Source organism: Mus musculus, chromosome X (genome assembly GCF_000001635.26).
Source record: "Mus musculus strain C57BL/6J chromosome X, GRCm38.p6 C57BL/6J".
NCBI lineage: Eukaryota > Metazoa > Chordata > Mammalia > Rodentia > Muridae > Mus > Mus musculus.
In genome coordinates, this window is record NC_000086.7 from 105612037 (window position 1) to 105634096 (window position 22060).

Below are 22060 nucleotides of genomic sequence, written 5' to 3' on the forward strand. Positions count from 1 at the left end.
TTTCAGTGTTCAGAGTACTCTCTGCAGGTAGGCTCTCCTCTTGCAGGGAAGGTGCCTAGATATCTGGTTTTCGAACCTGCCTCCTGGCAGAAGTTGTGATCCACTAACAGAGGTCTTAAGATCCCGTGGACGGTCCTGTGTATACCTTACGGGTGCCCACAGACTCCACGCCCAAGGTACCCCTGTGCTGGCGTGGACCAGAAGGGACTTGTGTCCCTGATCAGGCCATGTTTTCTGCTTCCCTAATTAATGCAGTCTCAGGTCCCGTGCGATTGGATTGGAGGAGGCCCTGTGTTCCACTCACCAGAGATCTTAAGATCCCGTGGAGGGTCTTGTGGGTAGCTTGCGGATTTCAACCGACTCTGAGCCCTAGCTATCCCGGTGCTGGCGGGACCGGAAGGGACTTGTCCCCCCTGATCAGGCCAGGTTTTCTGCTTCCCTAATTAATGCAGTCTCAGGTCCTGCGCGATTGGATTGGAGCAGCAGCTGTGTTCCACTCACCAGAGGGCTTAAGATCCCATGGTGGGTCTTGTGGGTAACTTGCGGGTGTCATCCGACTCCGCGCCCTAGCTACCCCAGTACTGGGGGGACTGGAAAGGACTTGTGCCCCTGATCAGGCCAGGTTTTCTGCTTCCCTAATTAATGCAGTCTCTGGTCCTGCGTGATTGGATTGGAGCAGCAGCTGTGTTCCACTCACCAGAGGTCTTAAGATCCTGTGGCAGGTCTGCCGACTCCGGGCCCTAGCTACCCTGGTGCTGGCGGGACCGGACGGGACTTGTGCCCCTGATCAGGCCGGGATTTCTGCTTCCCTAATTAATGCAGTCTCAGGTCCTGAGCGATTGGATTGGAGCAGCAGCTGTGTTCCACTCACCAGAGGTCTTAAGATCCCATGGCGGGTCTTGTGGGTAGCTTGTGGGGTTGTCAGCCGACTCCGCACCCTAGCTACCCTGGTGCTGGCGGGACCGGAAAGGTTCATGGCTCTTTTTTAAATAATATAAGTGTTTATTGTTTAAGAATTTCACACATGTATACAATGCATTTATATCATATCTATTTACTATTCCCCCACACAAAAATGTTCCCATACCCCATGCACTAAGTCCCCTTCCAAACTTCATGTTCTCTCCTTTTGTTAACACCCACTGGGTCCACTTAGTGTTATCAATACATACATAGTAAATGTCAAGCGCATGTACAAAGTACAAGTGGCCAAACCCCCAAGGAAGAAGATTCTTCTCCCAGTAACCATGAGCTGTCAACATCTTCTCATTTGGGAGTGGAGCCTCATGAGTCCCACCACTCATGCTGGAATGTTACCTGGCTCGATCTTTTGCAAGTCTTGTGCTGGAAACCATAGCTGCCGTGAGTTCACAAATATGATGGATATGCCATGTCCAGAAGACAACTCTTCACGGAATTCTCATTTTCCAATTCTTGCATTCTTTCCCCTCCCTTTTGTGATGCTCTCTGAGCATCTGGGAGGTAGGAAGAATATAAATATCCCACTTAAGTCTGGGAACTCAGAGTCACTTATTCTAAACACTTTGGCAAGTTATGAGTCTCTGCATTAACTATTGACCATTACCAAAGGAAGTTTGTCTGACCAAGGTTGAGAATAGCACAGATCTATGTGTATAAACATAATAATTTAGAAGGTAGTTTGAGAACAGTACATTTAGCAATATACCAATGGTAGGTTATTGATTAGGGCCTATAATATCCTGGGCTTTGAATATTTGATCAGTTTTACAGTACTAGGCACATGTTCCTTCCTATGGAGCAAGCCTCAAATCCAACCAGAAAATTGTTGTGATCCTCATAACAGTCATACCCCTACTGAACAAGTGGACACATCTTGCCTGGAAGATTGGTATTGTAGCATGCAGAGTCCAGTGTTGAGTAAAACTACTGGTGGCTTTTCTCCCCCAGTGGTTTGTATAGCATCTTCCAGCACCATTAAGCCTACCCAGCAAAGAAGAAGTTTCTTCATCAGTTTGAGATCGATTCCTTTATGTACCAAAACCAAAGTGCATAACATCTTTAGCAATAGGGTCTTACAATCTACTTGTGGACAACAAAGAGCCATGACACTAGCCTTTGTTGTTACCAGGAAGAGTGAGGGTAGGCTGAATCTTTCCTTACCAATAAATCATAAGAAGGTATTCATACCTAGCTCTGATACTGTTGATTAATAAACCATGTCTTCTGAGAGCAGCATTGCCCACTGATGTAGTATATCCTTTAAAACTCCTTTTGAAGAACTGTATTTTGTAGTTAGTTTACAAATTACTAGCTTTTTTTAAGATTTTGTTATGTATCTTTAATTTTTATTAACTCACCCTCTATTCCCTTCTACCTCCCATTCCCCTACTCCATCTACACTTAAACCTTTAATTTCCAGTGTCTTCACACTTCTTCCATATCACATGTGTTCCATATCTTTCAGTTAAGTTTCTAATTGGGTTGCAATATGGTTCTTATGGCTACTTCACATATCTTTCATTTTGGTTAACCAAACCCATCCTTGCTTGAACATTCCTGCCTCAATTATTCCTCTCACAAGACACAGTGAGGTCCTTTGTGATCTGCTCTTATATATTTCTCTAGCCTCATCCATCACTGATTCTTTTCACCTCTCCCTCATATTCCATTCTAGAGGACACAGATCTAGTCTGCTCTCTACAGACACCGTGCCTTCAACTCGTCCATGTCTTGCAACGTTTTCTCTGATATATATTCATTGTTTCAACTGTTTCACACTGAGTTCCTGCTACATATTGAGTACTAAGCTATCCTTCAGAAATACAAAAATTATTAAGACATGGTCTCATCCTAAGGAATCTATAATATAATGGGGTAAAAAAAATTAAAAGTGATCTTGGTCCGGGACCTGCCGAACTTAGGAAATTAGTCTGAACAGGTGAGAGGGTGCGCCAGAGAACCTGACAGCTTCTGGAACAGGCGGAAGCACAGAGGCGCTGAGGCAGCACCCTGTGTGGGCCGGGGACAGCCGGCCACCTTCCGGACCAGAGGACAGGTGCCCACCCGGCTGGGGAGGCGGCCTAAGCCACAGCAGCAGCGGTCGCCATCTTGGTCCGGGACCCGCCGAACTTAGGAAATTAGTCTGAACAGGTGAGAGGGTGCGCCAGAGAACCTGACAGCTTCTGGAACAGGCAGAAGCACAGAGGCGCTGAGGCAGCACCCTGTGTGGGCCGGGGACAGCCGGCCACCTTTCGGACCAGAGGACAGGTGCCCGCCCGGCTGGGGAGGCGACCTAAGCCACAGCAGCAGCGGTCGCCATCTTGGTCCCGGGACTCCAAGGAACTTAGGAATTTAGTCTGCTTAGGTGAGAGTCTGTACCACCTGGGAACTGCCAAAGCAACACAGTGTCTGAGAAAGGTCCTGTTTTGGGCCTTCTTCTTCGGCCAGGAGGAGGTCCAAATACAAGATATCTGCGCACCTTCCCTGTAAGAGAGCTTGCCAGCAGAGAGTGCTCTGAGCACTGAAACTCAGAGGAGAGAATCTGTCTCCCAGGTCTGCTGATAGACGGTAACAGAATCACCAGAAGAACAATCTCTAAACAGAGTCAACTATAACTACTAACTCCAGAGATTACCAGATGGCGAAAGGTAAACGGAGGAATCTTACTAACAGGAACCAAGACCACTCACCATCACCAGAACCCAGCACACCCACTTCGCCCAGTCCAGGGAACCCCAACACACCTGAGAACCTAGACCTAGATTTAAAAGCATATCTCATGATGATGGTAGAGGACATCAAGAAGGACTTTAATAAATCACTTAAAGAAATACAGGAGAACACTGCTAAAGAGTTACAAGTCCTTAAAGAAAAACAGGAAAACACAATCAAACAGGTAGAAGTCCTTACAGAAAAAGAGGAAAAAACATACAAACAGGTGATGGAAATGAACAAAACCATACTAGACCTAAAAAGGGAAGTAGACACAATAAAGAAAACTCAAAGCGAGGCAACACTAGAGATAGAAACCCTAGGAAAGAAATCTGGAACCATAGATTTGAGCATCAGCAACAGAATACAAGAGATGGAAGAGAGAATCTCAGGTGCAGAAGATTCCATAGAGAACATCGGCACAACAATCAAAGAAAATGGAAAATGCAAAAAGATCCTAACTCAAAATATCCAGGAAATCCAGGACACAATAAGAAGACCAAACGTACGGATAATAGGAGTGGATGAGAATTAAGATTTTCAACTCAAAGGTCCAGCAAACATCTTCAACAAAATTATTGAAGAAAACTTCCCAAATCTAAAGAATGAGATGCATATGAACATACAAGAAGCCTACAGAACTCCAAATAGACTGGACCAGAAAAGAAATTCCTCCCGACACATAATAATCAGAACATCAAATGCACTAAATAAAGATAGAATACTAAAAGCAGTAAGGGAAAAAGGTCAAGTAACATATAAAGGCAAACCTATCAGAATTACACCAGATTTTTCACCAGAGACTATGAAAGCCAGAAGAGCCTGGACAGATGTTATACAGACACTAAGAGAACACAAACTGCAGCCCAGGCTACTATACCCAGCCAAACTCTCAATTATCATAGAGGGAGAAACCAAAGTATTCCACGACAAAACCAAATTCACGCATTATCTCTCCACGAATCCAGCCCTTCAAAGGATAATAACAGAAAAAAACCAATACAAGAACGGGAACAACGCCCTAGAAAAAACAAGAAGGTAATCCCTCAACAAACCTAAAAGAAGACAGCCACAAGAACAGAATGCCACCTTTAACAACTAAAATAACAGGAAGCAACAATTACTTTTCCTTAATATCTCTTAACATCAATGGTCTCAACTCGCCAATAAAAAGACATAGACTAACAAACTGGCTACACAAACAAGACCCAACATTTTGCTGCTTACAGGAAACTCATCTCAGAGAAAAAGATAGACACTACCTCAGAATGAAAGGCTGGAAAACAATTTTCCAAGCAAATGGTATGAAGAAACAAGCAGGAGTAGCCATCCTAATATCTGATAAGATTGACTTCCAACCCAAAGTCATCAAAAAAGACAAGGAGGGACACTTCATTCTCATCAAAGGTAAAATCCTCCAAGAGGAACTCTCAATTCTGAATATCTATGCTCCAAATACAAGAGCAGCCACATTCACTAAAGAAACTTTAGTAAAGCTCAAAGCACACATTGCGCCTCACACAATAATAGTGGGAGACTTCAACACACCACTTTCACCAATGGACAGATCATGGAAACAGAAACTAAACAGGGACACACTGAAACTAACAGAAGTGATGAAACAAATGGATCTGACAGATATCTACAGAACATTTTACCCTAAAACAAAAGGATATACCTTCTTCTCAGCACCTCATGGTACCTTCTCCAAAATTGACCACATAATAGGTCACAAATCAGGCCTCAACAGATTCAAAAATATTGAAATTGTCCCATGTATCCTATCAGATCACCATGCACTAAGGCTGATCTTCAATAACAAAATAAATAACAGAAAGCCAACATTCACATGGAAACTGAACAACACTCTTCTCAATGATACCTTGGTCAAGGAAGGAATAAAGAAAGAAATTAAAGACTTTTTAGAGTTTAATGAAAATGAAGCCACAACGTACCCAAACCTTTGGGACACAATGAAAGCATTTCTAAGAGGGAAACTCATAGCTATGAGTGCCTTCAAGAAAAAACGGGAGAGAGCACATATTAGCAGCTTGACAACACATCTAAAAGCTCTAGAAAAAAAGGAAGCAAATTCACCCAAGAGGAGTAGACGGCAGGAAATAATCAAACTCAGGGGTGAAATCAACCAAGTGGAAACAAGAAGAACTATTCAAAGAATTAACCAAACGAGGAGTTGGTTCTTTGAGAAAATCAACAAGATAGATAAACCCTTAGCTAGACTCACTAAAGGGCACAGGGACAAAATCCTAATTAACAAAATCAGAAATGAAAAGGGAGACATAACAACAGATCCTGAAGAAATCCAAAACACCATCAGATCCTTCTACAAAAGGCTATACTCAACAAAACTGGAAAACCTGGACGAAATGGACAAATTTCTGGACAGATACCAGGTACCAAAGTTGAATCAGGATCAAGTTGACCTTCTAAACAGTCCCATATCCCCTAAAGAAATAGAAGCAGTTATTAATAGTCTCCCAGCCAAAAAAAGCCCAGGACCAGACGGGTTTAGTGCAGAGTTCTATCAGACCTTCAAAGAAGATCTAACTCCAGTTCTACACAAACTTTTTCACAAGATAGAAGTAGAAGGTATTCTACCCAACTCATTTTATGAAGCCACTATTACTCTGATACCTAAACCACAGAAAGATCCAACAAAGATAGAGAACTTCAGACCAATTTCTCTTATGAACATCGATGCAAAAATCCTTAATAAAATTCTCGCTAACCGAATCCAAGAACACATTAAAGCAATCATCCATCCTGACCAAGTAGGTTTTATTCCAGGGATGCAGGGATGGTTTAATATACGAAAATCCATCAATGTAATCCATTATATAAACAAACTCAAAGACAAAAACCACATGATCATCTCGTTAGATGCAGAAAAAGCATTTGACAAGATCCAACACCCATTCATGATAAAAGTTCTGGAAAGATCAGGAATTCAAGGCCAATACCTAAACATGATAAAAGCAATCTACAGCAAACCAGTAGCCAACATCAAAGTAAATGGAGAGAAGCTGGAAGCAATCCCACTAAAATCAGGGACTAGACAAGGCTGCCCACTTTCTCCCTACCTTTTCAACATAGTACTTGAAGTATTAGCCAGAGCAATTCGACAACAAAAGGAGATCAAGGGGATACAAATTGGAAAAGAGGAAGTCAAAATATCACTTTTTGCAGATGATATGATAGTATATATAAGTGACCCTAAAAATTCCAACAGAGAACTCCTAAACCTGATAAACAGCTTCGGTGAAGTAGCTGGATATAAAATTAACTCAAACAAGTCAATGGCCTTTCTCTACACAAAGAATAAACAGGCTGAGAAAGAAATTAGGGAAACAACACCCTTCTCAATAGCCACAAATAATATAAAATATCTCGGCGTGACTCTAACGAAGGAAGTGAAAGATCTGTATGATAAAAACTTCAAGTCCCTGAAGAAAGAAATTAAAGAAGATCTCAGAAGATGGAAAGATCTCCCATGCTCATGGATTGGCAGGACCAACATTGTAAAAATGGCTATCTTGCCAAAAGCAATCTACAGATTCAATGCAATCCCCATTAAAATTCCAACTCAATTCTTCAACGAATTAGAAGGAGCAATTTGCAAATTCATCTGGAATAACAAAAAACCGAGGATAGCAAAAACTCTTCTCAAGGATAAAAGAACCTCTGGTGGAATCACCATGCCTGACCTAAAGCTTTACTACAGAGCAATTGTGATAAAAACTGCATGGTACTGGTATAGAGACAGACAAGTGGACCAATGGAATAGAATTGAAGACCCAGAAATGAACCCACACACCTATGGTCACTTGATCTTCGACAAGGGAGCCAAAACCATCCAGTGGAAGAAAGACAGCATTTTCAACAATTGGTGCTGGCACAACTGGTTGTTATCATGTAGAAGAATGCGAATCGATCCATACTTATCTCCTTGTACTAAGGTCAAATCTAAGTGGATCAAGGAACTTCACATAAAACCAGAGACACTGAAACTTATAGAGGAGAAAGTGGGGAAAAGCCTTGAAGATATGGGCACAGGGGAAAAATTCCTGAACAGAACAGCAATGGCTTGTGCTGTAAGATCGAGAATTGACAAATGGGACCTAATGAAACTCCAAAGTTTCTGCAAGGCAAAAGACACTGTCTATAAGACAAAAAGACCACCAACAGACTGGGAAAGGATCTTTACCTATCCTAAATCAGATAGGGGACTAATATCCAACATATATAAAGAACTCAAGAAGGTGGACCTCAGAAAATCAAATAACCCCCTTAAAAAATGGGGCTCAGAACTGAACAAAGAATTCTCACCTGAGGAATACCGAATGGCAGAGAAGCACCTGAAAAAATGTTCAACATCCTTAATCATCAGGGAAATGCAAATCAAAACAACCCTGAGATTCCACCTCACACCAGTGAGAATGGCTAAGATCAAAAATTCAGGTGACAGCAGATGCTGGCGAGGATGTGGAGAAAGAGGAACACTCCTCCATTGTTGGTGGGATTGCAGGCTTGTACAACCACTCTGGAAATCAGTCTGGCGGTTCCTCAGAAAATTGGACATAGTACTACCGGAGGATCCAGCAATACCTCTCCTGGGCATATATCCAGAAGAAGCCCCAACTGGTAAGAAGGACACATGCTCCACTATGTTCATAGCAGCCTTATTTATAATAGCCAGAAACTGGAAAGAACCCAGATGCCCCTCAACAGAGGAATGGATACAGAAAATGTGGTACATCTACACAATGGAGTACTACTCAGCTATTAAAAAGAATGAATTTATGAAATTCCTAGCCAAATGGATGGACCTGGAGAGCATCATCCTGAGTGAGGTAACACAATCACAAAGGAACTCACACAATATGTACTCACTGATAAGTGGATACTAGCCCAAAACCTAGGATACCCACGATATAAGATACAATTTCCTAAACACATGAAACTCAAGAAAAATGAAGACTGAAGTGTGGACACTATGCCCCTCCTTAGAAGTGGGAACAAAACACCCATGGAAGGAGTTACAGAAACAAAGTTTGGAGCTGAGATGAAAGGATGGACCATGTAGAGACTGCCATATCCAGGGATCCACCCCATAATCAGCATCCAAACGCTGACACCATTGCATACACTAGCAAGATTTTATCGAAAGGACCCAGATGTAGCTGTCTCTTGTGAGACTATGCCGGGGCCTAGCAAACACAGAAGTGGATGCTCACAGTCAGCTAATGGATGGATCACAGGGCTCCCAATGGAGGAGCTAGAGAAAGTACCCAAGGAGCTAAAGGGATCTTCAACCCTATAGGTGGAACAACATTATGAACTAACCAGTACCCCTGAGCTCTTGACTCTAGCTGCATATGTATCAAAAGATGGCCTAGTCGGCCATCACTGGAAAGAGAGGCCCATTGGACACGCAGACTTTGTGTGCCCCGGTACAGGGGAACGCCAGGGCCAAAGGGGGGGAGTGGGTGGGTAGGGGAGTGGGGGTGGGTGGGTAAGGGGGACTTTTGGTATAGCATTGGAAATGTAAATGAGCTAAATACCTAATAAAAAATGGAAAAAAAAATTAAAAGTATATTAAATTCTCCCCATGGAGCGCTGTTATGGAGGAATGGAAGCAGCTCTTAAAGAACCATAAAAGATAGAAATGTCAATAAATTTAAGAGAGTGGCATGACAGGCAACACCAAGCTTTTATCCCTTGATAAAAACATCAAAAGCCAAGCACAGACTGCCAATATTTGTAAAAATTCAGGAAGGCAGTCAAACATTTACAACAACCAAGCAGATACTTGATCATAAAAGGAGAACTTCACATCAGGAGGAGAGTGTTGTTTCACTTACTGCTTTTGTCCCAACCAATACCTGACACTTTGATGATCTTCATTCTAGAGAGTCAACAGTTCATATGCCTGGTGTAAGACTTTGGGCCCTGATTCCTGAGGAAGGAGAAAAGACTTTTGGATAGATTATTGAGTATGTCTGCTAAGTTGTCTGGGGGTTGTCTGAGTACTGACTGAAAGTGGTCACTACTATTTTGCCTAACATGCAACCTGGACAGTGGGTGCTGCTTTAAAACAAACTAGAGGTCAAAGAGCTTTCCAAAGATCGGGTGAAAGATTGCCATTGAGACAGAATAGACCACCTAGATCCATGAACACAATCTGGGGAAAGGTTCTTTGGGAAATGGAGACATTCAAAAGTATCCTTACATCCAGGGAAATCTAGAAACCCAAGTGAATTCACAGGGCCAGGCGCATGTTCAGAAAGTACCTGAGAAGATCCCCAAGTTTCATCCAGCCTGATGCCTGTGCTGAGTGAAAGCCAGGGGAGTGTTGGAGGAAAGCCAGAGCACTGAGCCCATCTACAAACACAAAGGCTTTGTTTCTTCCTGGCTCCTGGCATTTGAAGTAGATTTCTGTCAAAACGTTAGTGTAAGATGAACTGGGGAGCATAGGCTTCAGTGAGCACACATGATAAGGAATCATCTTCATAGACACAGTTTGGTGGCATCAGTATAAAAGCGTATTGCTATAACATTCAGTAATTGAAAAGGCAGTGGAGCCTAGAGTGAAGTGACAATATTGCTGAAGAAGTCTGATATCAGACTTACTAGAGAAGAGTAAACAACTGTCATAAATGTACTCAAAGAGCTAAGAAAACTAAAGGAAATGAAGAAATTGACCTGGGTATTGTGGTATACACCTGCAATCGCAACACTTGAGAGACAGGGGTAGGAAAAAAAAAAACTTACACATGAACAAGCTGAGAATGTCAACAAATAGGGATTACCAAAAGGAACCTGGGCCAGAGAGATCACTCTGTAAGTAATGGAGCTTGGCACCTAAACCTCATGATCTGAGTTCAATCCCAAGAATCCACATGAGAAGAGAGAACACACTCCTAAAAGTTGTACACACACACACACACACACACAAATAAACCTTCTTAAAAGGAAACAAATATTCAAATAAAAGAAGCAGACATTAGAACATGGAAAAATTTTTAATGATTCAGGGCAGTGATGTAGCTTAGTGGTAGAGTCAGTAGCTAATGTGTATGAGGTCCTGGTTTCACTCTCTAATGTCATACACACAAGCAAAGCCATAATAAAAGTATATGCATATTGCATAGACTTGTTTTAGCTGCAGAAACCACAAGTAGAATGAAAGGGAAAAGATAGAACGAAGGTGTCTCTCTGTAAGCAAGTGCTTTTCAACCTCCTGCTGCTGTGGCCCTTCAGTACTGTTGCTCATGTTGTGGTAAACCCCAACCATCAGATGATTTTCATTGCAACGTCATAACTATAATTTTGTTACGGTTATTAATCATAATGTAAACCTCTGTGTTTTCTGATGGTCTTAGATGACCTCTGTAAAAGAGCTGTTTGACACAACATGCACACACACACACACACAAAGGGATTGTGACCCACAGGTTAAGAACCACTGCTGTAAATGATGTTAGCACAACTGGCATTACTGCTACAGAATCAGTCTTAAGTAAAAAACTGTTCAAGGAAACAGAGGCTACTACATATTGATGAACTGTCAACTCCTCAAGAATATATAATAATTATAACTATTTAATAGAAATTATAACAGCATCTCAAAATATATTAAAAGGAAATACTGACTGGATTTTAAAAAGAGGTAGACTTAAAAAACAAAATAAAATAAAATAAAATAAAATAATTGGCGGCTTCAAACATCCATTTTTCAATAGTAGAATGACAAAAGAGATAGAGAAAGGGTTGGGAAATATAATGGTCTGTGTGTGTTAGCCAGACTCCTCAACAGCAAAAGAACAAAAGCAGAAGCTATAGAGACGGGGATAGAGGCTCATCATGGGAAATGGTTTAAGTGACTGTGGAGGCCATAAAACTCCAGAATGTGACATCTTTAAGCTGTAGAAGCAGGAAATCTGAGAGCGTGACTCTGCATCAGTCCAAAGGCCTGAATAAGTATGATGGCCAGTGGTATTTCTCCCACTCCAAGGCTTAGTCTCAGACTGGAAAACCAGGCACTCCAACATGTGAGCTCAGGAGAATGTAGAGTCTCATCAGTTCAAAACACAGGAGGGATTGACCCTTCTTACAACTTTTTGTTCTACTTGGGTCTTTAATGGATTAGATAATGCCCACCCACATTGGTGAGAGAGGAATGTTTTTACTCAGTGTACTGATTCAAACGCTGAACCCTTCCAGAAATACTGTCACCAACGTACTCAGAAATGTTTTACTAGCTATGTGAGCTTCCCTTAGCCCAGTCAATTTGACTCATAAAATTAACCATCACCCACCAACCATCTCTAATAGACATATAGAACACTCCACCCAATAAGAGCAGAACGCATATTCTTCTCAAGTGTACTTGAAACATTCTCCAAGATGGACCAGATGTTAGACCATAAAACAAATCTCAATAAATTTCAAAAAGATTGAAATCTTATGGCATTTCTCTTTGTCCACAATTAAATAAAACTAAAATTGATAACAAAACTGAATTTTCTAAATTAAGTAAAATGCTGTTAAACAACTAATGGTCAAAGAAAAAATATTGGAAAATATTTATAAAAAAATTAAAAATAGAAAAGCATACCCAAACTTATGAGATGTAACAAAGACAGTGATTCGTGATAATTGCCAAAATGTAATACTAAGAGGGTTGGAGAGATGGCTCAACAGTTAAAAGCACACACTACTCTTATAGAGGACCTGAGTTTGGTTCCCAGCACACACACACACACACACACACACACACACACACACACACACACACACACTGGCTCACAGATCTCTGTAACTCCAGTTCTAAAGAATTCAACACTCACTTCTAGCCTCCAAAGTTACCTGAAACATAAAGACCCATGCCCACATAGAAGGGGAAATAAAGGGGCTTATAATGAATATCAATACTGAAATATATACTTAGCATGCACAAGGCTATGGATTCAATCTTTGGCAAAAGAAAGAAAAAAGAAAAGAAAAGAAAAGAAAAGAAAAGAAAAGAAAAGAAAAGAAAAGAAAAGAAAAGAAAAGAAAAGAAGAGGGGAGGGGAGGGGGGAGGGGAGGGGAGGGGAGGGGAGGGGAGGGGAGGGGAGGGAAGGGAAGGGAAGGGAAGGGAAGGGAAGGGAAGGGAAGGGAAGGGAAGGGAAGGGAAGGGAAGGGAAGGGAAGGGAAGGGAAGGGAAGGGAAGGAAGAATGAATGGACAAACCTCTCGTTTGAGAGGCTGGAGAGATGGCTCAGCAGTTAAGAGTACCTGTTGCTCTTGCAGAGGACCCATGTGAAATTCCCAGTACCTATAAGGAGGCTCACAACCGTCCATGATTCCAGTTCTAGGAGATCTGATGCCCTCTTCTGACATATCCAGGCACCAGACACATATATGATACACATACATACCTGTAGGCAAAGTTCTCATACATGTAAAATACACTTAAAATCTCAAAACTAACAAATAGCAAGTGCATAACCCAACTTTATACATTGAGAAATAAGAAAAACACACTAAATCTACACCTAGCAAAAAGAAGGAAATGGTAGATGTTAAAACAAAGGAATCCATAAACATAGTCAAGAAAACCAAAAGCTGTTTCTTTATGGAAGCCAAGAAACTAGTTCGATCTCTAACTAGACTGAAGAGAGATGAAAGAAGATATAACTAAAATCACAAATGTAGGTGGAGCCATACAAACAAAATAGAGTAAGAAAATAGTATAAACAGTCATGTTAACAAATTGGATGATCTCGATAAAATCAAAAGGCTTAGAAAATATCAGAGAGGGAAGTTAGAGACATCCAGCACAATCCTGACTCCCCTGAGATTAAAACAACAAAACAACAAGTACCTGGCTGCAGGTAGAGGTGGGGTGAAGGGAAAACATGCATGACAACATCAGTAACCAACAGACACAGAGATCAGAGATCAGGTCAAATCCAGAAACAGCAGCCCTTACATTTGTGAAAGAAACAAACAGAAAAAGGTAACATGGTGAACCCCTGAGTGCAGCAACATGGATAGACGGAACATGAAGAACCCCAGCAGAGCCCTGAGTGGAAGAAAGACGTTTAACCTCAGCGAGTATCCCAGGGACAGAATTTGGTACCCTGAAGAAACTGAAGTTTGAACAGGAGATCTGTGATCCACGTAGTCAAACTCACAGTGACTCCATAAACTTCCTAGCGTGGACATTGGTGCGGCAATGAGCTATCTGAAGACCAGTTCAGGCACCAAACCTTACCACTGGGGAGGATGGGAAGCTCTTGAGATTCACAGAAGCCCTCTCCACTCCACTAATTAAGCGACGGACCACCGGATTGGGGGCAGGAAATTGGCTATGATAACATAGATTCGTGGACACAACTCCATGAAGTAGGAGATGCAGACTACTGCGCGGGGGTTGGGGCTCATTACCCTTGGGAAACTGTAGTCCAACCTCTTGAGACAAGTTGTGTGAGTGTGAACAGCACAACTGGTGCAGGCAGGATCACCCAGTACCCCTGCCCCTCCCCCACCCCACCACAGCATAAATTGCTTTAACTTGATCACTTGATGTTCTCAGAGGTACAGAACATTTAGAGAAAGTGGGCCACTGAGGAGCATTTCTCACAACCACCCACACTTCTTGTGGGAAACGCACATACAACTGGGGAGTCCACAGACCTGGACAGTGGGGGAGCGGAGGGTGGTACGAGGGCAACTTTGCACTTTCTCAATTGCTGGACCTGTGTACAGAGACTAATGGAGCGAGTTAAGCCAGCAGAGGACATTGTCTTAGCTTGCATGCCCTGGCAAGCAAGGAAGGGCAGGGCCAGCCCCTATACAGCCCTTTCTGGTTCTACCTGTCAGGACCTGAGAAAGGGCCTCATAACACCCACCACACAACTACTGAACTTCAAAATGAGAGGCCTGAGAAAAAAATCTGCAGCACTCCCACCCACCAGGCCTCAGCAAGAACGGACTAAGAGTGACTGTGTTTGCCCTCTTGTTTTGTTTCTGTCTCTGCAGTTTTCACAATGCCATGGGATTTTCCTCCATTGTGTGTTGTTTCTCTTTTTCCCTTTCCCAGTTCCCCCTTTTATTGCTTTACTGTTAACGCTTCTATTAACTCGAACTTCCTAGTTTGTGTCATTGTACCATCTTTCTTTTCCATTCTTACCGCTTGTGCAGTTGCTGTTCTGAACGGCATATTGTTGTTATTACTGTATTTAAATACCTGGCTTTGTTTATACTGTTCTTGTTTTTGTTTTTCTTCTTCTGAGTTTTAGGATTAGAACCTCAAGAGAAGCCTATTGACAAGACAGACATACAGATACACTCACACACCCGCGCGCGCACACACACACACACACACACACGGGGGGGGGGGGCAGGAGAGAGAGAAAGAGACAGAGACAGAGACAGAGAGACAGACAGATGAAACCATTAAGAGAAGCCTATCCCAACATATGTATAAAATCTCTATGGGGAAACACAAGAAATTTGTTTTGTTTTGTTTTGTTTTGTTTAAATTCAGGTCAATATAACTATGATGGCAAATCTGGGTTGTCAACTTGACACACTTGGAATGAGGGAGCCTCACATAAAGAACTGCCTCTATCACACTGACCTGTGGAGCATTTTCTTCATTACAAATTAGTATAGAAGTACTCAGCTCACTGTAGGCAGTACCAGAAAAGCAAGCCAGGAAACAGCATTTCTCCACAGTTTCAGCTTCAATTCTTGCATAGAGTTCCTGCCTCTGTTTCCCTAAATGAAATCAACTGGGTTTTTTTGTTTGTTTGCTTGTTTGTTTTTGTTTTTCCCACATTTTTTATTAGATATTTTCTTCATTTACATTTCAAATGCTATCCCAAAAGTCCCCTATACCATCCCCAGGCCCTGCTCCGCTACCCACTTACTCCCACTTCTTGGCACTGGCTTTCCCCTGTACTGGGGCATATAAAGTTTGCTAGACCAAGGGGCCTCTCTTCCCAATGATGGCCTACTAGGCCCTCTTCTGCTACATATGCAGCTAGAGACATGAGCTCTGGGGGTACAGATTAGTTCCACCTATAGGGTTGCAGACCCCTTCAGCTAATGGGTACTTTCTCTAGCTCCTATATTGGGGGCCCTATGTTCCATCCTATAGATGACTGTGAGCATCCACTTTTGTATTTGCCAGGCACGGTCAAAGCCTCACAGGAGACAGCTGTATCAGTGTACCTTCAGCAAAATCTTGCTGGCATTTTGCAATAGTGTCTGCATTTGGTGGCTGATTATGGGATGGTCCTCCAGGTGGGGCAGTCTCTGAATGGTCCATCCTTTCATCTTAGCTCCAAACTTTGACTCTGCAACTCCTTCCATGGATATTTTATTCCCTATTCTAGTGAGGAATGAAGTATCCATGCGTTGGTCTTCCTTCTTGATTTTCTTGTGTTTTGGAAGTTGTATCTTGGGTATTCCAGGCTTCTGGGCTAATATCCACTTATCAGTGAGTGCATATCAAGTGACTTCTTTTGTGATTGGGTTACCTCACTCAGGATGATATCCTCCAGATATATCCATTTGCCCAAGAATTTCATAAATTCGTTGTTTTTAATAGCTGAGTAGTATTCCATTGTGTAAATGTACCACAGTTTCTGTATCCATTCCCCTGTTGGGGGACATCTGGGTTCTTTCCAGCTTCTGGCTATTATAAATAAGGCTGCTATGAACATAGTGGAGCATGCGTCCTTATTACCAGTTGGAACATCTTCTGGGTATATGCCCAGGAGAGGTATTGCTGGCTCTAGTTGTAGCACTATGTCTGGTTTTCTGAAAACCACCAAACTGATTTCCAGAGTGGTTGTACCAGCTTGCAATCCCACCAGCAATGGAGGAGTGTTCTCTTTCTCCACATCCTCGCCAGCATCTGCTGTCACCGGAATTTTTGATCCTAGCCATTCTTACTAGTGTGAGGTGGAATCTCAAGGTTGTTTTGATTTTACCCTGATGATTAAGGATATTGAACATTTTTTCAAGTGCTTTGCAGCCCTTGGGTATTCCTCAGTTGAGAATTCTTTGTTTAAATCTTTACCCCGTTTTTAATGGGGTTATTTACATTTCTGGAGTTCAGCTTCTAGAGCTCTTTGCATATATTGGATATTAGTCCCCTATCAGATTCAGGGTTGGTAAAAATTCTTTCCCAATCTGTTGGTGGCCTTTTTGTCTTATTGACAGTATCATTTGCCCTACAGGAGGTTTGCAATTTTATGAGGTCCCATTTGTCGATTCTTGATCTTACAGTGGAGGCCATTGATGTTCTGTTTAGGAATATTTCCCCTGTGCGATATCTTCGAGGGTTTCCCCCACTTTCTCCTGTATAAATTTCAGTGTCTCTGGTTTTATGTGGAGTTCCTTGATCCACTTAGATTTGACCTTAGTACAAGGACATAGGAATGGATCAATTCGCATTCTTCTACATGATAACCGCCAGTTGTGCCAGCACCATTTGTTGAAAATGCTGTCTTTTTTCCACTTGATGGTTTTAGCTCCCTTGTCAAAGATCAGGTGACCATAGGTGTCTGGGTTCATTTCTGGCTCTTCAATTCTATTCCTTTGATCTACCTGTCTGTCACTGTACCAGTACCATGCAGTTTTTATCACAATTGCTCTGTAGTAAAGCTTTAGGTCAGGCATGGTGATTCCACCAGAGGTACTTTTGTCCTTGAGAAGAGTTTTTGCTATCCTAGGTTTTTTGTTATTCCAGATGAATTTACAGATTGCTCTTTCTAATTTGTTGAAGAATTGAGTTGGAATTTTGATGGGGATTGCATTGAATCTGTAGATTGATTTCAGCAGGATAGCCATTTTGACTATATTAATTCTGCCAATCCATGAGCATGGAAGATCTTTCCATTTTCTGAGATCTTCTTCAATGTCTTTCTTCAGAGACTTGAAGTTCTTGTCATACAGATCTTTCAGTGCCTTAGTTAGAGACATACCAAGGTATTTTATATTATTTGTGACTATTGAGAAGGGTGTTGTTTCCCTAATTTCTTTCTCATCCTGTTTATCCTTTGTGTAGAGAAAGGCCACTGATGTGATTGAGTTAATTTTATATCCAGCTACTTCACTGAAGCTGTTTATCAGGTTTAGGAGTTCTCTGGTGGAATTTTTAGGGTCACTTATATATACTATCATATCATCTTCAAACAGTGATATTTTGACTTCTTCCTTTCCAATTTGTATCCCCTTGATATCCTTTTGCTGTGGAATTGCTCTGTCTAGGACTCCAAGTACTATATTGAATAGGTAGGAAGAAAGTGGGCAGCCTTGTCTAGTCCCTGATTTTAATGGGATTGTTTCCAACTTCTCTCCATTTACTTTGATGTTGGCTACTGGTTTGCTGTAGATTGCTTTTATCATGTTTAGGTATGAGCCTTGAATTCCTGATCTTTCCATGACTTTTTTCAAGAAGGGGTGTTGGATTTTGTCAAATGCTTTTTCCGCATCTAACAAGATGATCATGTGGTTTTTGTCTTTGAGTTTATTTATATAATGGATTACGTTGATGGATTTCCATAGATTAAACCATCCCTGCATCCCTGAGATGAAGCCTACTTGGTCATAATGAATGATCATTTTGATGTGTTCTTAGATTCGATTTGTGAGGATTTTATTGAGTATTTTTTGCATTGATATCCATAAGGGAAATTAGTCTGAAGTTCTCTTTCTTTGTTAGATCTTTGTGTGGTTTAGGTATCAGAGTAACTGTGGCTTCATAGAATGAATTGGTACCTTCTGTTTCTATTTTGTGACTAGTTTGAGTAGAGTTGGAATTAGGTCTTCTTTGAAGGTCTGATATAACTCTGCAATAAACCCATCTGGTTCTGGGATTTTTTTTGGTTGGGAGACTACTGATGACTGCTTCTATTTCTTTAGGGGAAATGGGACTTTTAAGATCGTTAATCTGATCCTGATTTAACTTTGGTACCTGTCCAGGAAGTTGTCCATTTCATCCAGGTTTTCCAGTTTTGTTGAGTATAACCTTTTGTAGTAGGATCTGATGATTTTTTTGATTTCCTCAGGCCCTGTTGTTATGTCTCCTTTTTCATTTCTGATTTTATTAATTAGGATACTGTCCCTGTGACCTCTAGTTAGTCTGGCTAAGGGTTTATCTATCTTGTTGATTTTTTCAATGAACCAGCTCCTGATTTGGTTGATTCTTTAAATAGTTCTTTTTGTTTCCACTTTGTTTATTTCAGCCCTAAGTTTGATTGTTTCCTGCAGTCTACTCCTCTTGGGTGAATTTGCTTCCTTTCATGCTAGAGCTTTTAGGTGTGTTGTCAAGCTACTAGTGTGTGCTCTCTCTAGTTTCTTTTTGGAGGCACTCAGAGCTATGCGTTTCCCTCTTAGAAATGCTTTCATTGTGTCCCATAAGTTTGGGTATGTTGTGGCTTCATTTTCATTAAACTCTAAAAAGTCTTTAATTTATTTCTTTGTTCCTTCCTTGACTGAGTTATCATTGAGGAGAGTGATGTTCAGTTTCCACGAGAATGTTGGCTTTCTATTATTTATGTTGTTATTGAAGATCAGCCTTAGTCCATGGTGATCTGATAGGATGCATGGGATAATTTCAATATTTTGTATCTGTTGTGGCCTCTTTTCTTTTTTTTAAATTAGGTATTTTCTTCATTTACATTTCAAATGCTATCCCAAAAGTCTCCCATACCCTTTCCCCCACTCCCCTACCCACCCACTCCCACTTCTTGGCCCTGGCATTCCCCTGTACTGAGGCATATAAAGTTTGCTAGACCAAGGGGCCTCTTTTTCCAGTGATGGCCAACTAGGCCATCTTCTGCTAAATGACCGATTATATGGTCAATTTTGGAGGAGGTTCCATGAGGTGCTGAGAAGAAGGTATATCCTTTTGTTTTAGGATAAAATGTTCTGTAGATATCTGTTAAATCCATTTGTTTCATAACTTCTATTAGTGTTCATGTGTCTCTGTTTACTTTCTGTTTCCAGGATGTGTCCACTGGTAAGAGTTGGGTGTTGAAGTCTCCCACTATTACTGTGTGAGGTGCAATGTGTGCTTTGAGCTTTACTAAAGTTTCTTTAATGAATGTGGCTGCCCTTGCATTTGGAACCTAGATATTTAGAATTGAGAGTTCATCTTGGTAGATTTTACCTTTGATGAGTATGAAGTGCCCCTCCTTGTCTTTTTTGATAACTTTGGGTTGGAAGTAAATTTTATTCGATATTAGAATGACTACTCCAGCTTGTTTCTTCAAACCATTTGCTTGGAAAAATTGTTTTCCAGCCTTTTACTCTGAGGAAGTGTCTGTCTTTTTCCCTGAGGTGGGTTTCCTGTAAGCAGCAAAACGTTTGGTCCTGTTTGTGTAGCCAGTCTGTTAGTCTATGTCTTTTTATTAGAGAATTGAGTCCATTGATATTAAGAGAAATTAAAGAAAAGTAATTGTTGCTTCGTGTCATTTTTGTTGTTAAAGTTGGGAATCTGTTCTTTTGGCTGTCTTCTTTTAGTTTTGTTAAAGGATTACTTTCTTGCTTTTTCTAGGGTGTAATTTCCATCTTTGTGTTGGTGTTTTGCCTTTATTATCCTTTGAAGGGCTGGATTCATGGAAAGGTGTTGTGTGAATTTGATTTTGTCATGGAATACTTCAGTTTCTCCATCTATGGTAATTGAGAGTTTTTCTGGATATAGTAGCCTGTGCTGGCATTTGTGTTCTCTTAGTGTTTGTATAACCTCTGTCCAGAATCTTCTGGCTTTCATAGTCTCTGGTGAGAAGTCTGGAGTAATTCTAATAGGCCTGCCTTTATATGTTACTTGACCTTTTTCCCTTACTGCTTTTAATATTCTGTCTTTGCTTAGTGCATTTTTTGTTCTGATTATTATGTGTTGGGAGGAATTTCTTTTCTGGTCCAGTCTATTTGTAGTTCTGTAGGCTTCTTGTATGTTCATGGACATCTCTTTCTTTATGTATGGGAAGTTTTCTTCTATAATTATGTTGAAGATATTTGCTGGCCCTTTAAGTTGAAAATCTTCATTCTCATCTACTCCTATTATCTGTAGGTTTGTTCTTCTCATTGTGTCCTGGATTTTCTGGATGTTTTGAGTTAGGATCTTTTTGCATTTTCCATTTTCTTTGATTGTTATGTCCATGTTCCCTATGGAATCTTCTGCACCTGAGATTCTCTCTTCCATCTCTTGTATTCTGTTGCTGATGCTCACATCTATGGTTCCTGTTTTCTTTCCTAGGGTTTCAATCTTCAGAGTTGTCTCCCTTTGGGTTTTCTTCATTGTTTCTACTTCCATTTTTACATCTTGGATGGTTTTGTTCAATCCCATTGCCTGTTTGGTTGTTTTCCTGTAATTCTTCTGGGATTTTTGTGAGTTTTTTTTTAACCTGTTTAGCAGTGTTTGCCTGTAGTTCTTTAAGGACTTCTACCTGTTTAGCAGTGTTCTTCTGTAATTCCTTGAGGGATTTTTGTGTTTCCTCTTTAAGGGCTTCTACTTGTTTAGCAGTTATTCCTCTGTAATTCTTGAGGGATTTTTGTGCTTCCTCTTTAAGGGCTTCTACCTTTTTAGCAGTGTTCTCCTGTATTTCTTTAAGTGAATTATTAATGCCCTAGTTAAAATCTTCTACCACCATTATGAGATATGATTTTAAATCTGAGTCTTGCTTTTCGGGTGTGTTAGGGTATCCAGGACTTGTTGTAGTGGGCGTACTGAGTTCTAATGATGCCCAGTGTTCTTGCTTTCTGTTAGTAAGATTCTTACATTGCCTTTCACCATCTGGATATCTCTGGTGTTAATGTTCAAGCCTCTGGTGCCCTAGACACCCTCATCCAGGTTCATGCAGAAGATGGCGGGGCTGGCCCCAACCTGAATGGATCCCAGCCTCTGGTTGGGCAGGGTTCCTTTGTCCCTGTTCCTGGTGGCACAAGACCCTCCGAGATTCTTTGGAGCTGATGTTGCATTCCACTCACCCGTGATCCCAAAGTCCTGTGGCATGGAGAGCACTCTGGAGCCCTTAGTGGCCTCTGCAGGGATCAGAAGGAAGATGGCAAGCATGAAATCAACTGTTTTCTCCCCAGGTTGCCTTTGGTCGTTGTGTTCATCACCACAACAGAAAGCAAACTTGAACAGGAGAAACACAAGAAATATTTTAAAGCAAGGCAAGGTGGCTTTTCCAAAAAGTTAAACTCTTCAAAAATTAAGTTCAAAGCAAACAAAATGATAGGAATGTAGCACAAATAATTCAAATATAAATATTGTTAATAACCTCAATGAATGGACAAATATACACATGAATGAAAAACTCGATTCAAGATATAAACAA